At 40.5% G+C, this 23,258-nt stretch overlaps 1 long non-coding RNA gene across 1 annotated transcript; it reads right to left on the bottom strand.

The window, feature by feature from the left end:
* Positions 1-625: 625 nt before the first annotated feature.
* Positions 626-22,773, bottom strand: LOC115462763. The gene is made up of 4 exons (XR_003940954.1): positions 22,762-22,773; positions 16,525-16,527; positions 1,988-1,994; positions 626-708 (listed from the first exon to the last, which is right to left on the bottom strand). It is a non-coding gene; the product is annotated as an uncharacterized LOC115462763 (long non-coding RNA).
* Positions 22,774-23,258: the final 485 nt, after the last annotated feature.

Raw genomic sequence — 23,258 nt, 5'->3', positions numbered from 1 at the left:
GTGAGGCAAAAAAAGTAACCCCCTAAAGTTTTTTCTGTTTTCTCAGCAACTACTTGGAATTTCCACCTTACATTTTACAGCTTTGTTGTTACTATCTACGTTTATGTGTCAAGTGGAATGAGATTACCTATAAACACAGAGAAGTTACAGACTTTTTGTATAACCACCCAGAGATTTCTGCGCATTCCAAAATGTTTGCACTGTAAAACTACCATTATATATATAAAAAAAAACCCAGGATACCAGATTACTGTTAATGATGTCACAATGAGGTAGACTTTTGTTTGGAGAGCAATGTTGGAGGCCTATCACAAGCTCCACCCAAAGCTGAAAACAATTGCCAAACTCAAGGAAACCCTGCAGATGATCTGGGACAATGTGCCACAGGGACTAATTGACAAGACTGTTAAGAACTTCCTAAAGTGACTGAAAGCCTGTGTTAAAGCTTGTGGTGGACACTTTGAGCATTCAGAGTGACTCCAGAATTCTCACACATTGTTAATTGTATCATTTGAATGACGTTATTTTACTGTATTTTAGATTGAACATTTATAACATGCAAAAATTGCTAGATAAAATATCAGTAACATCAACATAGCTTAATATAATTAAATGTGGTTTAATATTAATACGTAAGTATGATGACTAAATAAGTACGTAAAATTTCTCTTTGAAATTCAAAGTTGGTTGCTGAGAAAACCGCAAAAACTCTAGAGGGTTAATTTTTTGCTTCAACCTGTAGTAGTGCTATAGAAATTTTATTTATACCACAGTTTTTATATAGCTCAATCTTATATTCTAGGAGGGTCACAGTATATCACATCCATACATGTAAACATAAAATCTCCAACAACATACATACATAACATTATATAATCACTTAAACTGGCATAATAAAAAGACAAACCAGTACATAAATGTTTTTCCCCCTCCTAAAACCAAAGATCAGAAACCCTAAAAATCACTGCACCCAATATCTCCCTACACTCCTATTCCAATTCAAAGGCACTACTGAACAAGAAAGCCTTTAGATGCTTCCAGAATTGTAGATAATTTTCCAGATTGTGAATTTTCTCAGGAAGCTGATTCCACATTCTAGCACCTGAAACATTCTTAACTGATTATCATTTAAACATATATGCTTCACTGACGGAACAACAATCACCCACTAGAGTGGAGGGGCTACTGTGTACAGTGAATCTTCAACAAAGCTGATAGGGTCAGATCTGCCTCTCGATGGATACATTTATAAATGAGAGTCAGAATCTTAAATCTCAAACACCACATAACCGGTATCCAATGAAATCTCATTATATGCTCAAACCTAGTTATGCGTGTCAACACTCTCGCCACTGCATTGTGGGCAACCTGGGGAGATTGAATTCATATACCCAGGAGCTCCCAATAACAAAGTGTTACAATAATCAAATAGCGGCAAAATATGAGCATTGATTACAAGCCTGAAATCCTCATCCAATCAATCGTCTACGTAATCTCATCTTTTTAAAAAAAAGGTTTTTTCACACTCTCACATGATTTGTTAAGGACAAAGAGGAGTCCAACAGCACACCTAGATGTTTAATCTCCTGCTTAATTTTATGACTCTCAAATTTCAAAGTGACCTGGATAACTCAAATCAGAACAAGCTGAAGGAATCGTTATCTGAGTTTTTGTCATATTGATTTTAAGTCTATTCCTTGTCATCCAGCATTCAACCATGGACAAAAATGATCACAGGTGGTCAAATGCCCCAAAGACCCCTCCACTGGAAAAAAGAAATGGACATCATCGGCATAAAGCTTGTAAGATACCATCAGCCCCTTCAACAATTTACACAGGGATGCCAAATAAATATTAAAGTGCCAGATCCTGAGGGACTCCTGAATTAATCATCATCTAGCTAGAGGAGCCTTACTTAGTTACCACTTGGAATGACCTATCTTCCAGGAAGGAACCAAACCAAGAAAGAACTTTTCCTCCAATTCACACCTCTTCTAAATGTCCCAGTAACAGATCATGATGTACAGTGTCAAAGGGTGTGGACACATCTAAAGCCACCATAATAAAGCTTACTCGTTTATCAAAACCTGCCCTGACACTGTGACACAATGCAACCAGAAGCATTTCTATAGAGAATTTAGGACTAAAACCAAACTGAAGCTCATCTAAAATTTGAAACTCCTCCAAAAAATCCTGGAGCTGAAACAACACCAGCTTTCCAGGATTTTTCCCACAAAGAGAAGGGAAGATATAGGCCTATAATTACCTATCTTTGAATTCTTTAGCCCATCAGCTTTCAAAAGAAGCCTCACAATCACTTTCTTAATCTTTGCTGGATGATCCCCTCATCCAGAAATCTGTTAACCATCCAAGCAACGAGAGAGCTGTTTCCTTAATGATTTTAATAACATCGGAGAGCAGACATCTAAAGGATTAGAAGAGGTAGGAGGGAGGATTGTGAAAAATTACAAGAGGACCTTACGAGACTGGGAGGCTGACATTTAATGTGAGCAAGTATAAAGTGATGCATGTGGGAAAGAGGAACCCGAATTATAGCTATGTCATGCAAGGTTCCACGTTAGGAGTCACGGACCAAGAAAGGGATGTAGGCATTGTCGTTGATGATACGTTGAAACCTTCTGCTCAGTGTGCTGCTGCAGCTAAGAAAGCAAATAGAATGTTAGGTATTATTAGGAAAGGAATGGAAAACAAAAATGAGGATGTTATAATGCCATTGTATCGCTCCATGGTGCGACCGCACCTCGAATATTATGTTCAATTCTGATTGCCGCATCTCAAAAAAGATATAGTTGAATTAGAAGAGGTGCAGAGAAGGGCGACGAAAATGATAAAGGGGATGGGACGACTTCCCTATGAGGAAAGGCTAAAGCGGCTAGGGCTCTTCAGCTTGGAGAAAAGGCGGCTGAGGGGAGATATAATAGAGGTCTATAAAATAATGAGTGAAGTTGAACAGGTAGATGTGAAGCATCTGTTTACCCTTTCCAAAAATACTAGGACTAGGGGCCATGCGATGAAGCTACAATGTAGTAAATTTAAAACGAATCAGAGAAAACGTTTTTCACTCAATGTGTAATTAAACTCTGGAATTCATTGCCAGCGAATGTGGTAAAGGCGGTTAGCTTAGCGGAGTTTTAAAAAGGTTTGGACGGCTTCCTAACGGAAAAGTCCATAGACCATTATTAAATGGACTAGGGGAAAATTCACTATTTCTGGGATAAGCAGTATAAAATGTTTTGTACTTTTTTGGGATCTTGCCAGGTATTTGTGACCTGGATTGGCCACTGTTTGAAACAGGATGCTGGGCTTGATGGACCTTTGGTCTTTCCCAGTATGGCAATACTTATGTACTTATGTAAGAGGTAGTTACCACGTAAAAAACTTGTTCAACCTGGGATATCATTACTGGAGAAAATTCACATCATCTATCATGTCTCTCTTCATCCCTTTCACTTGCAGGGAAAACCTGAGATAGAAACACCACCCTAATATTCTCTACTTTCTTAAAAAATGCGTCATCAAAATTCTGGTTATCAATTGTAATATCCATTAATCTCATTTCTGATCCAAATCTGCCAGATGTTGTGCTATCCCAAACAATTCTTTTGGAGAGGAGTCTGCTTCCTGGATTCTCTTAACTTAAAAAGACTTCTTCACTGAAAAAGACTTCTTGTGATATTCTTCCGGACAATTTTTATACACCAACTGAGTAAAATAATCTGGAGAATTTCTCCATCTCCTTTACTTTCTCAGTAGTACCTGCTTAAACTCAATCAGCTTCATGGAAAACCAGGAAGTAACATGCTGTCTATGAAAAACCTTAGTCTCAAGTGGAGCTAACGAGTCAAGACAAGTAGTCAAAGAAAGGAACCAATGTTCTACAATTTAATCCATGAATGCATCCCCCAAATTATTCAATTGTGGAGTAAAGATTCCTTCAGTTGCTACAAAATCTAGTGGCCCTCGCATATTAGCAATGGACAATTTCCTTCTTCATGTCCTGTAATTTCACTATACACGACAGAGAATAATGATCTGACCAAGGTAAAGGGGTAACTACAGAAGGGAACATTATATCCAAAATATGTCCTGCCTTGTGGATCAGCTCCCTCCTCATCTGCTTCCACCCCAATGAAGAAAACACATTTGAAAATGTTGCCACTCAAAAATCCTTCTAAACCTCATCAAGCCATACTCTTCCTGTTGTGGATACCCTGAAACTTTTGGGTGTAATAATTGACCAAAATCTTACCCTAGATAGCCATGTGAAAACTGTTATAAAGAAGATGTTCCATGCAATGTGGAAGCTTAGAAGAGTGCAACCTTTCTTCCCGAGGGAGACATTCCGCAAACTGGTGCAATCATTAGTATTGAGCCATTTGGACTATTGTAATTCCATTTATGCAGGATGCAAAGCACAAACTATTAAGAAACTCCAGACTGCCCAAAACACTGCAGCCAGAAGTATTTTCGGAAAAGCGAAATATGAAAGTGCCAAACCCCTTAGAGAAAAATTACATTGGCTCTCATTAAAAGATCGAATTGCATTCAAAATTTGCACCTTGGTTCATAAAATAATTTATGGAGAGGCCCCATCTTACATGTCTGACCTAATAGAGTTACCAGCAAGAAACAACAAAAGTTCATCACGCACTTTCTTAAACCTCCACTATCCCAACTATAGAGGTCTTAAATACAAATCTATACATGCATCTAGCTTCTCCTACATCTGCACACAACTATGGAATGAATTACCAAATACCATAAAAACAACGCATGATTTGACAACCTTCCGGAAACTACAACCACTTACACCACACTTAAAACCATTCAAAGCATTCAGTTTAAACATTGAAATTCCCAACCCTTTAGTTCCCCTTTAGCCCACTCAATGAGTCACCTTTAAGCCTCTAACGCCACAAATAAAACTATAAACCATAAAACAGAAATTCCAGCTAAACAATCTTACTTAGTTGCTGCTCAGTCACTATGCAAAGGAGTGCACTAAGGAGCGTGCCTTTGGCTTGCGCCTTAGGTGACATGCGGAGCAGTGGCATATCACTGGGCATCAGGTTTAATTGTAGCCATGGGTGATGTCAGCAATGAGAGCAGAGCAAGCTCGCAAGCCCTTTGGTCAAGGAGGAGACAGCATTCGTAGTGCACTGGTCTCCCTCACATGCCAGGACACCAACCAGACATCCTAGGGGGCACTGCAGTGGACTTCAGAAAATGCTCCCAGGTGCATAGCTCCCCTACCTTGAGTGCTGAGCCCCCCCAAACCCCCCTAAAACCCACTCCCCACAACTGTACAACAGTACCATAGCCCTAAGGGGTGAAGGGGGCACCTACATGTGGGTACAGTGGGTTTTGAAGGGCTCACATTTACCAGCACAAGTGTAACAGGTAGGGGGGGATGGGCCTGGGTCCGCCTGCCTGACGTGTACTGCACCCACTGAAACTGCTCCAGGGACCTGCTTACTGCTGTCAGGGAGCTGGGTATGACATTTGAGGCTGGCAAAAAATATTTTTAAAGTTTTTTTTGAGGGTGGGAGAGGGTTAGTGACCACTGGGGGAGTAAGGGGAGGTCATCCCCGATTCCCTCTGGTGGTCATCTGGTCAGTTCGGGCACCTTTTTGAGGCTTGGCATATGAAAAAATGGACCAAGTAAAGTAGACCAATTCAAAACTGCATAGAGCAATGCAATATCAGAAACTTAAACTCACTCTAATTGCTCCAAATCAACAGGATATAGATGAGACAATGAACTGCTATATTATCATTTAATAATATATAGCCTCATACGTCCAGGGTACCTTTATGTAAATTAGGACACCACTGACTGACATTCATCATCGGCTACCACCACCTACCTTACACTGCAGAGAAAAACTCTCCTATTTACATCTAATCATGAGAGAAAAATCTGCAGTGCTTAGGCATATGGGGAAATCAATTTAATAAACCTCCAGTTCAAATGCTCATTAAATCCTAAATATGACCCAAAAAAAACTATATAAAGGGTCTAAAAAAGAAGAAAAAATGTAATCAATATTGCCTTTATAAAATAGGCAAGTTTTAGAAATCTTATGAAGGTGTATTCTTGTAAAATTACCCCCTGTGCGCATATAAGGCTGTATTTTATAGGAGGATGCCTATGTGAGAAGTCCAAAATGTGCTTATTTTAAGACTACTTTTATTTTAAGACTACATTTCCGATCTGAGGAAGAAGGGCAACCTTTGAAAGCTAATCAAGAAATTTATTAAGTTATGTCCAATAAAAAAGGTATCATTTTATTTTCCATGTTTTATTTTGTTTGATTTCTGTTGATAAGACTACTTTGTAAAGCAACATAGACGGCAATGCGCCTTTATAAAACAGGCTTCCAGAACTAGTTCTTGTAGCATGCAAATACTGATGCACAAATTTGGTGTAAATTTGCATGTGTATTCTATTTGTGCACCCGCATATTTTTAAAAATATGCATATACATTACAACTCCACCTCTGCTCTATCCAAACTATGTTTCTACATTCAAATTACATTAAAGTAGGCAAAGAAATTTCCATGTGGGACTTTGCGCGTAACCCCAAACAGTGCAACCGATTTAATGGCTCAACCTGCAATAATGAGCACTAATTGGAATTTAAGCACAGAAATATCTGTGCACAGCATGTTATAGAATACAACTAGATTATAATGCACACATCTAAGGGGCATTCCGCTCAAAAAAGTAGGCATTCCTAGTAATTCTGTGCATAGTGATAGAATTCGTTGCATCCTGCATTGATATTGGCACTCAGATTTACACCAAGTTTTCTTTGATGTAAATCTCTGCGCCATTCTTTACAGCGTTTATCCAGCATGTACCTATATTTTACTTATAACATTTTACATTTAGATTTGATCTCTTTTCAGGATTTTCCACTTCTGTCACACTAACAAGTAACCAAAACTGTAACACACCTGTGCCAGTGCTCTCTTCACTCTGTACCTTACTATTAGTCATGGTTAGCCAAGTGCAACTCTCACCTCAAGAGCAAGGAGTTCAAGCAAGAAGCATCCAGCTGCAAAACATCAGCAAATGGATTTATCACATGCAAGATTTTAGCAGTACTATTACATAACAGCACACTTTACATAAAGTGTAGGTTTGAAAAGACTTATCCCTGAAACTCAGTAGGTTGTATGAATTTGTTTCTCTAGAAAACTACTAAACAATGTTCGTAATGTTTTTCTACAGAAGTCCTTACTTATCATCTAATACAGCCAATATGCCTATGAAAGTCTCCCAACTCTGCCACATACACATTGGTGTTAGTTGATGGCAAATGCAGGTAGGAGAACGCCATATAACTAACATATTCCCAAGCTGTTTCTGTACTGTGGTCTTATAGCTAACACACTACTCTCTGATGCTACTGACTAGGGTTCAAGTCTAGCTGTAGGACCTCAGAAGCAAACACATATAAACCAAATTAGCTACCATAAGTCATGGAGAGAGCGCTTTGGTTTGACAAAACAGACCCAGACAGCCATAGACAGACACTGAGCTAGATACCTCTGCACCTACCAACATATCTTCAGATGACAAACACGGTAAAGGTTACATAGTAGATGAGGGAGTGTACAGATTAGGACAGGTAGCATGTCACGCTTTAACAAAGGACATAGGAGAGGGAAACCGAAGTACACTATCACTGGGGCAAAGAACAAAAGCACAAGGAGCATCAACTCAATTTTATTGGACAGAACAGGGTCTTGAAGGCTCCTTGTGCTTTTGTTCTATACTTTAACAAAGAACAGTCATGCCCCCGGGTCAGTGCCATGTGTACTTGTGTGTCACGTGTTTACTGTAACAGTATTCCTGGAAGGCCATGGGTACCAGAGATGCCAAGTTACACAGTTCCAGATTGATTTTGGGCTAGTCCTGGTTTTTGACTTATATTCCAAGCAGTGTGGGATAACAGTGCCTGACACTGCCCATTGAAATGAGTGCTGCAAGTTCCATAATGCACCAGGATAGGGTGGCTAGAAATCTAGGACTGCTTCAAAATTTCCTGCCTGGAAATGGATAACTTGGAATCTCTGTGAAATGAGATACTAATAGGAAGGTGGTCAGACTCAGTTGAAGGTCCCTCATATAAGTGTTATATGCGCCATCCTATAGCTTTGAGTTATTTCCCCCTATTCTACACACTTCCACCTGCCAGTCAAAAAAATGCTTCACAATGCAATACATGCTCTACAGGAACACAGAGACAGACAAAATAGCAAAGATCAGTAGTTTGGCATCAATATCCTGCTTCATTGCAAAATAAACCTAGTGACTGATGCCACCCATACCACTAGGTAAGATAGTGTAATGGTTAGGACACTTGCCTCATGATGGAAGACTTGTGAGTTCAACTACTACAAGGGATAGTCTGCCCTCAAATACCACATAAAAAAAGAAATGGTAATTTGTTTACTTTGTACACAGTTTCCACTCTGAATGCTGGAATTGCACTGATGTATAATTACTACACCCACATGGGCGTTGTCATTTTTATTTCAGCGCCGATTACACAGCTGCTATAATTAGTGCTCAGGCATTACACAGCTACTAATTAATGCTCAGGCAGACACCATTTTATCTTTAGGACTCCAGAGAATGTGCTTTTGCTCCTCTGTGATTTGCTGGTTACTTGGTGGTTTTGCTGTTTGCAAACCCAATATTCATATTATCTTCTTTGTCTACCTTCTTCACCTATACCTTCTCTACATCTCTCCAATCTTCTCTTCCCACTACCTGCTCTCCCTATCCTCCACCCTGCGTGCAAGTTGCTGTGTTGGTCTGTGTGTGGGTGTATATAGTAGTTTTAGGTGTTGTATTTGTATAAGTATGTGTGGTGCACTGCAGCCATTTGCCTTTGTAGTGTTCCCATCATTGTAGGTGCACCATTGTTTGTATATTTGTGTGTGTGCCAGTGAGTTAGTGTTTGTGAGTGTGTTTGTCACCGCAGCACACAGTGATGGAGGGGTTCCTGGGGTTGTGGATAATACAGGAGGGAGAGGCCCAACAGAGGAGGGAGGGGGACAGGGTAGCAGATATACAGGCCCAGACCCAAGCCCAGGTTTCTGGACCTTACCGATGAGCAGTTTGTGGCAATTAGAAGGTGGATGCCAGAGCCAGAGCCTGAGCCAAACCCTAGGCAACAGGCTAGGGAGGAGGAGGGTAATAGTGAAGAGGAGGAACCCAACCCGGGGGATCTTCAGCCTCACTGGGTACACTGGAGAACCCAGTAAGTGAGAGAGAATCTCCTGCAGGCACATTTTCTGTGAAAAGATGTGATAATATTTAGGAAATACAGATGCAAAATGGTAATGGAGGAGGGAGGACTCATGTTCCATCTCATCTCCCCCTCCAGTGGTGTTCATGTTGTAAAATACTCTATTTAACTCAAGCCTTCCTTCCCTACCCCCTACCTCATCCATACTCCAGTGCTAAACATGGTTGAAAATTCCAAATGTGACCCCAGCCTGAATCTTGGTTTTGTGTCTTCCTGGTCAGGGTAAGCAGTATGAGGAACAGCACTTGGGGCATCTCCCATTGCCCTGGCCCTGTCAGAGAGGCCAGCAATTTAGAGGATCTCCTGCAGATACATATGTCATGAAAAACATGGGCGTGCAGGTGATAAATGGTGAGGACATGTGATGCCAGCATTCCCCCCGCCCCCCATGCTGTCAGCTACCTTGTGTGACCCCATCTTTCTTTTAAAACCCTCCCCCATCAAGTGCTATATGTGGTTGAATATTTCTAAAGTGACCCCTACCTGGATCTTCTTGGGTTTTCTTATATTCGGGGTGTCCAGGAGCTTCTGGGTGCTGTGTGCACCATGCCTCATGTTCCAGCTCCCTGTCATCTGCTTTAGCACTGAACATCCATGTGATAAGCTTTCAGCATTGGAAAGCTAGGTCTTGTTAGTGTCTGGGGGAATATTAATTACAGGTGGTGGTTCCTAGAAGGACCCAGCCTCCCCCCCCATCCAACTGCTGTCTGCTTTCTGTGGCTTTCTATTGACTGTGTTGACAGCAGCAGGGGGTGTGTACTGGCTGTAGATATCTGTAACACATGTCCTCAGGTGTTGTTGCACAGAGCTTGTTATATAGTAAAGTGGCTTACAACTGGGGGATGGGGGAGAAGATGTGTAGATATGTCTATAGAGAGCATGTTAAAGTTCCAGATGAGTGCACAGGTCAGTGGGCTGGGTGCATCATGGGTCTTTGGGAACATAACACTGAGCTGTCTGTTACATTCCCTATAGTCTGATGTGGCACAATACCACATTTTCTAATACACATCACATGCTTTCTTTTGCTGACAAGAGAGGGTTATAAAATGGCTCACATGAAGAGCAAGAACAAACAGCAGACAGGCTACTGCAGAGGCACAACAGACAACCAAACAGCAGCACTGATCTAAGGAAGAACAAACACAACAAGAGTTTCTCCAAATGTCAACTTTAATGGAAAAAGGACCCAACCTGGGCAAGTTTGGGAAAAACCTTTGTCGGGAGTCACAAATGTTTCTGCAAAACCTGTGTTTAAAAGCAAAATGAGATCCAATAGCAAAAGTACAAGAATGTAGCTTACAGCAACTGCAGAGAAAAAAACTCTGATCTAATTCTCAAAGTCATGGTGGTTACTACTTTTTGGAATTGGACCAGAGCTTTTTCTATGCAGATGCAGTGGGCTGCATCTGCATCTGTTCTAACCCTTCCCACCTGGACAGAAGTTCTCGGAGACATATCTTCATTGTGAGAGGATAGTGCATCCCCTGGTGGGCAGGTCCTGTCTACAGGAGTACTTCCTACTTCACCAGGGTGATGCTCTCTTTTTTGGAGACCTGCCTCCTCCAAGGCTGCACAGGTGCTGCCAGACTGGAGGTGGAACTTCTCTACAATGTCCCTGTAGGTCTCATCTATGTACCTCTCTGTTTCCTTCAGCTCCTCTCAGTCTGCTATTCTAGCCCCAAGAGAACAGGCCCATTCTTTGAGAACTAGGAGATCTTTGCATCAGGCACACACATATAACCGCTCACCAACTGGGAGATGATCCTACATGTGACACTCAATGCAAAAGACTGGATAGCAGCCCTCTCACTGCTGGATTGCTATCTCCATCTTAGTATTTTTTAGTTTTTCAATAATTTAACACCCGCTAAGCAATATGGATATTAGTCTAATATTTAAAAAGTCTTTAGTTTAAATGGTATAATGTGTGATTTATTTAGTGTTTTCTTCTTCGAAAGTAATGAAATGTAATTAAAACTCTGTAAGAGCACTCTTCCCTTGTCATCCTAATTAGAATAAATGACTATAAATGTAAAGCTCTATTAGGGGTGAGTAGGAGTTGAGGAGGGTGGGTGGTACCAAACTAGGCCCTGCTGTGCCTGCTTGAGGCTCTGAGCAATGCATTCCTGAGTTACTATCAGTTTTCCCCCATAGTCTGATTTAAAAACTGTTCTATCTCACTTTTTATTGTTAATGCCAGAAATCAGGTTCCATTCTGATTATAGTGGAGCTGATTCCATCAGAATAGGTTCCCATTTTTCCCAAAACTTTCTTAGTTCTGAAAACTTAAATAACCTTTGATCGAACATCTCTGTTAAACTTGCAATGTAAGCCACTTTGAACCAAGTTACTATTGGAAAAATGTGGGGTGCAAATATTGAAATTAATCAATCAATGAATCAATCTAAAGTTCACTTTAATGCGTACATTGAGAATCCAGAACACAACTTGTCTCTAGTGTTCTGTAAGTGGAACTGAAGGCATTTCTGAGAATTCAACATTGGGGGATCTGTATTTCCATCTTATATGTAAAGCACTAATTTGGCTTTTAGAATCACCCTTCTATACCTGCTTATGTCACTGGTACCAACACATTACATGTCAGCCATGTGTTTCAAAAAATATATATTTACAATGCATTTTGTCTGCATAATTCTGTCAAAACTCTACCAATTTCAATAAAATTTGGAATATATCATCCTGAATAAATAAGCCTATACTATATGAAAAAAGCATGTGTGCCTCAGGAATTGGTGCCTCAGGGACCTACAAAGAAAATAACATAACATGAATGGACAGTCTTTCAAAAAACATTGATCATCCGATATAAATATAATAATACAAGACAATGATAAAATTAAGAACAACTCAAGTTCTAAATGCTCAAGTGATACAGTAAAATTGAAAATAACAAATACTATGGTTTAAAACACAGATCAAGTGAAGTTACAGATGGAAAAAGGAGATTCTTGAATAAAGAGTGGGATACATTAATAAAAAGGAGAAGGCGATACCAAAATAAAAACTGATCAATTTACCAGCTATGATTGCTATTCCAAAGGGTTCATTCCAATATGTGTAGATCAAATAGTCAGCAAACTATAATAATCAAATATTAGGGCACTCATTTTAAAAACTGTGCAGTCAATCAAACAATGAAGTGAAATATCTTACAACACAATGATGAAATAACAGAATAACAAAATAAAATATTTTTTGTGATGACATTCATATCACATGAACTATAGATGCCCTCTCCACATTGCACAACACTATTGTAACTCCACCAAAATGTAAATTATAAGCCACTTTGAGCCGAAACTTCTTTTCTGATAATAGTGGGATACAAGAATGCAAAAATAAATAAATAAAATACATACTTCCTAATTAACTTATTTTAAATCCACGATAAAAAGAGGCTAAAAGCATTAAAACTGTTCTTTGTTAGACCTATGGCATAGCCACGGGGGGGGGGGGGGGGGGGGCTTGGAGGCCTGGTCCCCCTCCCACTTTGGGTTCAGGACCCCTCCAGAACTGCAGCAACCCTTTATGTTTATTCTATTTATATTTATTTACAAAATTTGATTTATCACCAAATTTGGATGAGCCTAGGTTAGCCGATTCACAATAAAAACTCATAAAAAAACAACTGAAAAGAACACCATTTAAAACAGGAAAGGCATATCAATCATACCAATATGTAAAAGGGAGAGAGAGGAGGAGGGGAAAAATAAAAAATAAGCACAGTGACCACTGCAATCACCCACCTTCTATTACTTCTCATGAAACCTGAAATGCTATTGAGAAAAGATAGGACTTTAAACCCTCTTTAAAAGTGTTGTAGGAAAGTTCCGAATGGTGTTGCTGAGATAGCTTATTGCACAAAACAGGAGCCATAAAGAAAATAGCCGATGACCGAGTAGACTCCCAGAGGGTTTGACAGGGGAGAACTAAATTATGATCATTCAAGGAGCAAAACAAATGAGTGGGAGCATAAGATATGGTAAGACTGGACAAATAAGCTGGATTACCCTCTCTCAGGGCCCTGAAAGTCAACAATAACACCTTAAACTGTATTCTAAATTACCTTTGCTGGTGGCTGTGAACATTCAGCCTTCTTAGTTAGGCGATCTTCTCTACTGGCAGCCATAGCTTTCTTGATGCCACTCTTAATACATCTGAGTGGATATCCTTGTTCTCTGAATCGTTCTGCTGTGGGTTGAGCTTGGTGATCAAATTCTTGCCACATAAACATCTAAGTCTGAGGAATTGACAGAAGGATAGATTTTCTTTGAGACTCCTGGTATGGAAGCTCTGAAAATGCAAAAATGGCTTTTATCTGTAGGTTTCTTGTATAATCTTGTCCCCATCTATATATCTGCATTTGGCCCCTCAGCTATATGGTAAGCTGTATTATAGAAAAGCATTAGGGTCATAGCAGTGTTATTTGAATGTTCTAATTGTGTGCTTATTAGATATTCCATCACTATTATGCTTACATTGTATCGTTCTTTAATAATAAGAATGTCTAGAAATAGGATTGTCTATAAATTATAGGTAAGCATAAACTTAAGATTTGGGTTCATAGAGTTGATCCATTCATGAAAGGAATGTATGTGTTCAACATCTTCTCTCCATAACACCAAGATATCATTGATGTATCTCTTCCAAAAATAGACTTCTTCTTGGAAAGGGTGGGTGTTCAAGAACTGAAAATCAGCAATGTATAATGAAGCTACTTCTGGTGCCATGTTTTCACCCATGACAGTGCCTTTAACTTGTTTGTAGAACTGACCTTGCAAACAAAAATAATTTGCTTTGAGGGCAAAGGACTTGAATGTGATCAAGTAGTTGGTTGGAATCCATAAGGTGTTCCGTTGTTCAGGGTTTTCTTCAGAATAGCGAGTGCTTTGCCATATGGTATATTGGTATACACATAGATACCATTTTGCTTTAATCAAAAAAAGTTTCCATGATTTTCTGTCAGGAGGATCTGATCCTTATTACAAATTTGTATCCAGGAAAAGATTATGGTTCTCATAGATTGATGCAAAAGCTTCCAGAAAAGAGGTTGAAGAGGGTAAACGTAGAATATATTTTGAAGAAACTGAGGGGGTCCTTTTACAAAGGCGCACTGAAAAAATGCTTGCGGTAGTGTAGGCATGGGTTTTGGGCATGCACTGATCCACTTTTTAGCTTGCCTTTAAAACAGGCCTTTTCTTTTTGCCGAAAATATATGTGCGGCAAAATGAAAATTGCCGCACGTCCATTTTGGGTCTGAGACCTTACTGCCAGCCATTGAACTAGTGGTAAAGACTCATGCGGTAACTGGGTGATAGTGACCTACGTGCACCAAATGCCACTTGGCATGCATCCGTTACACACGCCCGAAAATAAGAAAATATTTTTCAGATGTGCTAATCAAATGCGCGCCAAAAATGAAATTACCACAAGAGCCACGTGGTAGTCGGGTGGCAACTCCATTTTGGCTTGCATTGGGCGCACGTAAACTCTTACACAGCTTAGTAAAAGGGCCCCTGAGAGAAATAGGCTCAACTGATCTCCACTCAAGAAGTAGCAGGGCCAGATCAGTTTACAGTGAAGAAAACATGGTGATAGCTGAAGAGCCAGATAGTGAAGTGATCTCGTTTAGGTGAGGTGGCCGGCATGAGTGTAGGCTTATTGCAAATTTATTCAGGATGATATATCCTAAATTTTATTAAAATCAGTCAGGTTTTGACAGAGTTATGCAGTTTTTTGTGAAACGCAGTGTATATTCATTCAAGTGAATCACCAATAGCAACACTGGTCTTGTTCCTGCCCTGCTGGGCAAACAATAGTTAGTCTAATAATCTTTAATTCAATTTATCAAGAGTTTCCCTCCATTCTATATATTTGTAAAAATATACCCTGAATAAATCACTTGTTATGCTTTCTTTCATTAGAGTTGGGATTATGTGCTATTTACATTAAAGGAATTATGTGAAGAATTTAAGAAACCAAAAGTATCTGTGGTAAAGCTTGAAATTAAAGGCTGTTGGCTTCTGGCTTGGGTGCTAAAAATGTGAATACCATCAAGGCAAGATAAATGCTTCATTCTGGTTACCATAAGATACTGAGCTAAAACAGATTCTTTTTTACGAGAATATAAATTAGCCCAAAATATATGTTTTGTTTATTGTATTGGCACAACAAATTTGCATCACCATAGCAGCTAGCAAGATTGGTTCACCATGTTCCATTGCCTGGTCTGTGCATACTCACGTTGGTGGAATTATCTCTGGAAAAAGCTGGTCCTCTCAGTGGTAAACAAACTTTTAACATGCTGAAACTAAATTATCAAGAATGGCAGTGACTATCTTAGCGTGACATGCTGTGTTACTTAATGCTCATGGCTCACAGCTAAATGCAGGCTAGAAATGGGGTTATAGCAGACAGATGTTTTAGTGCTGTATAGCTGTCTGTTAATCACCGTATTGGCAAACAAAGCCCAGTGACCACGTTCACCTAACATAGCGGTTATATAGATTCATCATTGCCTAAGGGATTATTCACTACAGTAAGAAAACACCACCTAACCAAGTTTGTTTTCTGCTGGTACTTTCCAAGAAACACTATGCCAAGGTGTGAAATATATTATTTATTATATAGACAGTAATAAAATATAATACTCAGTGGAAATAACAAGCAAACACACACACAATAATTACCATGAGATTACACAACAGGTATATATATGTATATCTCTGAGGATTACCAAAATAGAATCTGCCGGGAACACTCCCCCGTGGTAGAAAATAGAAAATTATTTTTCTACTGTGGGATTTGGCATGTGCCAAAATCAGAATTACCGCCGAGCGTATGCGCTACCCCAGCGGTAGTGCCGATTGGGCGCACACTACCCACACGTTTGCCCTCCTGCGCCCTTTGTAAAAGGGCCCCATAGTGCATATTTGCACAGGGGTGAACACAAGGGCGGAGCATTGGTGAACATAAGTAGGCTCCCACTTAGGTGCATAGCTTACAGAATACTTTGTTATGTGTGTCTCTGCCACATTTAGTCAACGGCACTTACACCGCCTGCATGCAGGTGCCTATAATTTAGATGTGTCAATTCTGGTTTACTCTAGTATTTTATAACAGAATCTAGGCATCTAGGCTCCATTACAAAACAGGCTTCTTGGGGAAAATTCTATATATAGCAATGGAAGTTAGGTGCTGAAAAGATGGGTGCTGAGCCTTTAGTCTGTAAAGGGCATCCAACCTTTATAGAGTACTGGCATAGGACGCAGATTGCATCTAACTTTGGACGCCAGACTTACACCTGATAGAAATAGAGGTAAGTTGAGTGCCCAAAGTTAGGTGAAGATCAGCCCTATTCTATAACTTGTCACCTAACTTTTGGGAAAGCCCATGATCTGCCCATGCCCCTCCCATGGCCATATCCCCTTTTCGGGTTGCTTGCAGGAAACGTTAGGTGCCAAGTTATAAAAAAAAGGCACAGGGGAGATCTCTGAATCAATTAAGTGGTCAATTGGTGCCAATTTCTTCATTAAGTTGCACATGGATCTCAAATCCATGCACAAATTCCAGTGATCCATATAGAATTCGCTACTGTGCAGTCTCAGGGTGCCTAGTTATAGAGTTGCCCCTTTTCTGTGGATCTTACGATAGACTAGAAACCAGCAGTTCTCAATCCAGTCCTTGGGTGCATTCAATCAGTCAGGTTTTAAGGATATACGCAATGAAAAAGCATGAGATAGATTCACCTATGTACTGCCTCCATTGCATGCAAATCTCTAGTACACAATTATTATGGATATCCTGAAAAACTGACTTACTGGGTGTATCCTGAGGGCTGGGTTGAGAACCCCAGGACTAGATTATAAAGTCACTATATTCATTAGAAAGTATTGTTAGAGGGTAATTCTATAAAGGGTACCAAACGTTGGGCTCCAAGATGAGGCGCATTGAGCGTGACTTCAATAATAGTATCTATGTTATAACTAACAGTATTCTATAAGTTATGCAGATAACTGTAGGACATGACTATGCCCCACCCTTATGCCTCTCCCTGTGAAGGCCTGCTTGTATTTACATGTGAAGCAAGTTGTATGCAAAAATTATATATTACCAATTAGTACCCACCTAGCACTTGCTTGCATAACTGTAACAGATACACAACACTGAACATACTTTTTGCCTCATTTGCTGCAAAAAAATACTGTATTGGAGGACAGAAAAAGAGCATATGGTCCAAGGTTCCTATATGAGATGTACATGACTATTACTACTACTACTTAACATTTCTAAAGCGCTGCCCGGGTTATGCAGCGCTGTACAATTTAACAAAGAAGGACAGTCCCTGCTCAAAGGAGCTTACAATCTAAAGGACAAAAAGTGCAGTCAATCAAATTGGGGCAGACTAGATTTCCTGAATGGAGGTATAATGGTTAGGTGCCGAAGGCGACATTGAAGAGGTGGGTTTTGAGCAAGGATTTGAAGATGGGCAGGGAGGGGGCTTGGAGAATGGGCTCAGGGAGTTTATTCCAAGCATAGAGTGAGGCGAGCTGAGGTCCATAGCACTCTGTGTTTGATGAAATAAAAAAAACTGGATCAAAGAAGCTCAATCTGGGCATTGGATGGTATGAGTCCACAGAGAGCTTCATTATGCCTCTAAGAGACATGTCCCAGCTTCTTGAAACCAAATGAATTTAAGATTGGTTGAGATAGACCTTGTATTCTTTCATTGTAATTGTTTTAGATTTCTAAAGATGAGGTCCTAGACCTACTAGCCATAGCACAAAACATCCACATTCCAGGGCTAGAGTAGAGATCTCATTTGCACACCTTAAGCATATAACATAGTTGCAACAATTCAAAACATTACAATAAGGGAATAGCATATTTTCTCCATAACTCCTGGAATGTCATAACGCACTCCTCTATCAGAAGGTGATCAACAGTCCAAATAATGTTCATCTATGAATTCCAACATATACTGGAACAATCTGCCTCACAGTGCAAAGACAACCAGATCAGAACCTCTTGGGGGTCCTTTGCTGCAGATGGAAGGGCAGCATCAAGCAAAGGGTTTTAAAAGCAGAGGTCATAACTGGGTTATCTCTCAATCGTTTTAGCATACATACACTTAATAGATACGATAGTTTCATTGGCACAATTAACATACTCTGCAAATTCAGTTAAAATGATACCATGTCAAGTTCCATACCATGGATCCAGAGAAGCACCTGGCTTAATATAAATGTGGAATATTAGAAACATTGTGTAACATTTACTCTGCTATAATCTTTAAGCCTTTGTAAAGCTCTGTATCTTTTACACTGCCTTAAGAGATGCATTGACACTCTGTTTCTTTGTAAAACCTGGTGGAGAACAATAGGGGGAGCATACTCATTCATGATAATCAGTCCAATAGATATTTGATAGCTTCTAACCTCCCCCTCCAATTAAATATAAAGTGATCATTGCTTCCATGTTCACTTAACCTGTTCTATAGTTGTCTGTTCATTATATCCCTTTGTGGTTGTCAAATCAGGCAGCACTACATTCCTAAATATTTCATACCTTTCACTTCCCATTGAAAGGGAAATTGAGTAAACATATCTCTTGCACATAGACATTCAAGGACATTAGTTCAGAATTTATCCTAGTGTCCTGAAAATGTTTCAAAGGTATCAGTCAGATGTAATAGTGAATGGACCCTTTTATCCAGTTCAGATAGATAAAGAACATTATGGACTAAATTCTATAAATAGCACCTAAAAACTTGGTGCCGAAAAAAAAGCTCTAAGTGCTATTGTGTCAGGTTTCCTGGCTAACCTCTGGATAGTGAGCCCTTGGACCACTGCCGAGAGGCGGCAGCAGCAGGAGAATCACCCAAACACAAGACAAAGCAAACGGAACTGGAACACAGTGGACTGGAGCAAGACTTCACCTGCAGTTAGCCGCCCTTCACCAGGAGTTGAGCTCCTGGCTGCAAGCGGCCGGCAGGACTTACCGGACAGGACAGGAAGGCAGAACTGCAGGACACAGCAGCCGGCTGACAAACAGCAGGTCACACTAGAAACATGCTGGGGTCCCAAGTAGGCAGCAGGCAGATGAATAGTCCAGAAAGAAGCCGGGTCTGGACAGGCAGCAGGCAGGAGAATAATCCAACAACAAGCCGGGTCTGGGCAGGCAGAAGAATAGTCCAGAAACAATCCAGGTCTGGGCAGGCAGCAGGCAGGAGAATAATCCAACAACAAGCCAGGTCTGGGCAGGCAGCAGGCAGAAGAATAGTCCAGAAACAAGCCGGGTCTGGGCAGGCAGGAGAATAATCCAGGAGACAAGCAGGGTCAAAGACACAAAAGGGAAAAAATAGCACAGACACACTGCAACAACTCTCACCAAAGGAAATACCTCTAAGGACTCCGTTGCAAGGCAAACTAGAGACCTACCCAGGTGGTTAATAAAGGCAACCTACAAGGGAGTTCACTAAGTACGGGTACTGCTTGGTTCCAAAAAACTCCCAAAACACTCTGGAAGGCTGGAAGATCCGAACTGGACCAGCATATCTTCTGGAACATGGGAAATGGTAAGCCATCAGTTCCCAGCACCCGCCAGGTTTAACCACCGGGGGCCAAGGTGTCTGTAAGCAAGGAACCTGGGCACAACCGTGACATATTGTATGAACGGTGCTCAAAGATAGGCACTGTTTATAGAACAGTGCTTAGCGTCGGGAATTACGACTACTTTTAGGTGCAGCTGTTTACACCAACAAAACCCTGGCGTAAATCCCCATACCCAAATTAGGCATAGATCCCCTGAATTTTATAACCATGTACATAAATTAAAGGAATGCCCTGATCCACCCCTGATCCTTCCATAGCCATGCCACCTTTTTGGACCCGTACGGATCCCGTGCCTAAATTTACACACTTAGGGTCCTGTTTACTAAGCAGCATTATAGGCGTGTTAACGTTTTTAATGCACATTAAAAATGTACATGCATTAACCATGTATATGCCTACAATATCCCTATAGGCACCTACATGGTTAACGTACGCACTAAGTGTAGGTGCACTAAAAACATTAACGCACCTTAGTAAACAGGGCCCTTAAACATGATTAGCATCAATAATTGCTTGTTAAAATTCCAATTATTGGCACTAATTGGCCATTAATTAAATTGCACATGCAATTTAAAGTGTCATTTATAGAATTCAGTGGTATCTGTATAAGCAGAGAGCTTATACTCATGGCTACTATGCCAATAATTCCATCGGATTATCTTATCGCACACAAGAGCGGTGTGAATACCAGATTAAATAATAGGGGAGATAATGGACATCCTTGTCTAGTGCTCCTGTTTAAGGAGTAAGAAGCAGATACTCTGTTATTGCCTCACATAATCATTCATTTACAAAATAAAGTTCTTAATGTGTTATGCATTCATCTGCTAGTTGAAGGTTTATATAAGAAACCCACAGAGAAGAAACATAAAAGTTCACATAGGTTCTTTGCACATATATTGCAAACCACAGAGGATGTCTTTAAGTTTTAGTGGTAACTAGTAAAGAAGCATGAAAGTGCTGGGTAGTTGCAATGTAAACTGATATCTCAACAGAGGAAAGGAAATCGAAGAATGATTGATGGGATTTCATTTCTCTTCGAGGGGTGAAGGAATGATTAGGCATATGAAATAGCAAAAGAATAAAATGTTCTCTTTAAGCTCTGCCTGCCCAGCTTTAATAAAAGAATATGAAAAATATTACTTCAAAGAATTGAAATCATTGGTTTTCTGGAAGCAACGTTTGCAATGTGTATCCAAAAATGATTTAAGTTTCCTTCTAAGTGACGTGTGCAAGTGGAACACACCACAAAACCACACATGTACGCAATGTATGAATTACCACGTACTTCACATTTTAGTTTGAACTTTATTTTCCAATGTTAAAAGTAAATGATTCAAGCCTGCAATATGATACACACACATACACAGCATACTGCAAGCCCAGATGAAATTAAACTCAGCTGTCATTTATAAAATTTCAGAGAATGATGTATTGTTTTAGATTTTTAGGTGCTTATGTGCCATCAGGTGTTAAAATTTTCAGTTAACACACATAAAGCTGACAATTTCGAAGAGTGTGCACTAACAGCTGGGTTGGCACGCAATACATTAAATAGTGTCAATAATGGAAATTCATACCTTTTTTTCTTAATATTTTGTTAACCGCTTAGATGCATATTCATATGATTTGTGGTACATCAAAAATAAACTGAAGCATGAAACTATGCTACATTGCTACATTGTGTAGTTATTTTTCCGTCATTAAAGATATTGCATTAAACAACACAGGGGATGATATTCAGCTTGTGGCAGTAAGAGGCATGCAAGCCACTTCCAGCCGTGGGCTCAGCTAAGCCCAGATATTCAATGCTGGGGCATGTGCGGCTCCTGACATTGAATATCTGCGTTGGCATCCTGTTGCTTTGGAGGTTGATACGGGAAGTCCCCGTCACAGCTTATTGTTTCCCTGAAGACGCCTGAAGGCAAAACATGGAAGCATGTAGGGAACGAAAATAGAAAAGGGGAGGTCTTTGCACAGTTTATTTATCACATTGCACGATATATCATAGGAGAAACTGGGAGTTCATCGATAATGACCGAATCATAAAACTGTACCTCTATTCCTTCTTTTGATATGATTCAAATTCATGTTTTGCATTGGTTTTTATGATTTGGATCTGAATGTTTTTTTATTTTGTGTTTGAAGTTACTACTGCCCCTGATGTAGCCTTTTATTATGGCGAAGCATGGCTATGTCGGGCGTTTTATGTTGAAACCTTTGGGAGCTTTCAATTGACTAATAAAGACTGTGCTTTTCACAAGGTCTGCCTTTTGTTGTACTTTACCACGTTGGATTTGGCGGACCATATGCCTTGTTGTTTTCTGACTCCAGAATAACAAGCGCTGACAAGATGGTTGCCAACACCGCAATGTGTGGATGCCATATGGTCTCAGTTACAAATGCCATTTTGTAAGACTAACAGGAGCCATGAGAAAAGATGCAACATCTATTCTTAAGTAACCTTGAATTAGAATCAGCTTGATGCAAGAGCTGTTCTTTAAAAAAAACCAAAAAACCATAGATGCTTACTTTTTTGGTGTGCTGAACCACTGCTCTGGTTGTGATGTTTCTTTGAACAGTAGAGGTGATTGGCAGTCGCAGCATTGTTCATGTTCTCTCCTCTTTTCTCAACATTATGGTTGGGTTTGTCTCTAGGATTGGTGAATGACTGTGACTATGCCTGTTCCCCTGCTGTTGAAGTTTTGTCAGTCAACTCTTTTTCTTGATCCTGGGATTTAAAAAAAGTAGAACATCATGAAACTAATGAACACACATCCTTTTGTTTGCAGGTACCCGCTGCCGGGGGAGAGGTTGTCAAGATGGCTACCAACACAGCACCGTGTGGACCAGGGGCGTAGCCAGACTTCGGTGGGAAGGGAGTCCAGAGCCCGAGGTGAGGGGGCACATTTTAGCCCCCCCCCCCGGTGCCACCGACCCCCCCAGCGCCATTACCGACCCCCCCCCCCCCCCGCCATTGCCGACACCCCCTGCTGCCGCCAGCACCACCAACAACAACTTTGACCCCCCCCCTGCCGACGACCCTCTCTACCCCCTCCTGCCCACCGTCGCCTACCTTTGCTGGCGGGGGACCCCAACCCCCGCCAGCCGAAGTCTTCTTCCTTCATTTTGTTTCTTAGTCTGACATTAGGACGTCAGACTCAGAAACAAAACGAAGGAAGAAGACCGGCTGGCGGGGGTTGGGGTCCCCTGCCAACAAAGGTAGCAGACGGCGGGTTGGCGGCGGGAAAGGGGGGTTGAGAAGGTCGTCGG

Source organism: Microcaecilia unicolor, chromosome 2, assembly GCF_901765095.1.
Source record: "Microcaecilia unicolor chromosome 2, aMicUni1.1, whole genome shotgun sequence".
Classification (NCBI taxonomy): Eukaryota; Metazoa; Chordata; class Amphibia; order Gymnophiona; family Siphonopidae; genus Microcaecilia; species Microcaecilia unicolor.
The sequence above is the reverse complement of the archived record's forward strand: the minus strand, read 5'-3'. Positions and strand labels throughout refer to the sequence as shown.